The sequence below is a fragment of the Microtus ochrogaster genome, chromosome 15 (assembly GCF_000317375.1).
Source record: "Microtus ochrogaster isolate Prairie Vole_2 chromosome 15, MicOch1.0, whole genome shotgun sequence".
NCBI classification, from domain to species: domain Eukaryota; kingdom Metazoa; phylum Chordata; class Mammalia; order Rodentia; family Cricetidae; genus Microtus; species Microtus ochrogaster.
The window spans coordinates 32085209-32085833 of NC_022017.1; the positions used below are offsets into that span (position 1 = coordinate 32085209).

The window sequence follows — 625 nt, forward strand, 5'->3', positions numbered from 1 at the left end:
GTAATAAGGGCACACATCCAGGCTGACATGTGTGTGCATGAAGACACAGGTAATAAGGGCACACATCCAGGCTGACGTGTGTGTGTGCGTGAAGACACAGGTAATGAAGACACACATCCAGGCTGACATGTGTGTATGCGTGAAGACACAGGTAATAAGGGCACACATCCAGGCTGACATGTATGTGTGCGTGAAGACACAGGTAATGAGGACACACATCCAGGCTGACGTGTGTGTGTGCGTGAAGACACAGGTAATGAAGACACACATCCAGGCTGACATGTGTGTGTGCGTGAAGACACAGGTAATAAGGGCACACATCCAGGCTGACACGTGTGTGCGTGAAGACACAGGTAATAAGGGCACACATCCAGGCTGACATGTGTGTGTGTGAAGACACAGGTAATGAGGACACACATCCAGGCTGACGTGTGTGTGTGCGTGAAGACACAGGTAATAAGTGCATACATCCAGGCTGACATGTGTGTGCGTGAAGACACAGGTAATGAGGACACACATCCAGGCTGACATGTGTGTGTGTGAAGACACAGGTAATGAGGACACACATCCAGGCTGACGTGTGTGTGTGAAGACACAGGTAATAAGGGCACACATCCAGGCTGAC

General features: G+C 50.2%; 1 protein-coding gene across 1 annotated transcript in view; it reads left to right on the forward strand.

The window, feature by feature from the left end:
- Col22a1 (collagen type XXII alpha 1 chain) overlaps window positions 1-625 on the forward strand; it is a 226488-nt gene that overhangs the window by 222098 nt on the left and 3765 nt on the right. The gene's annotated exons all lie outside the window — the stretch shown is intronic.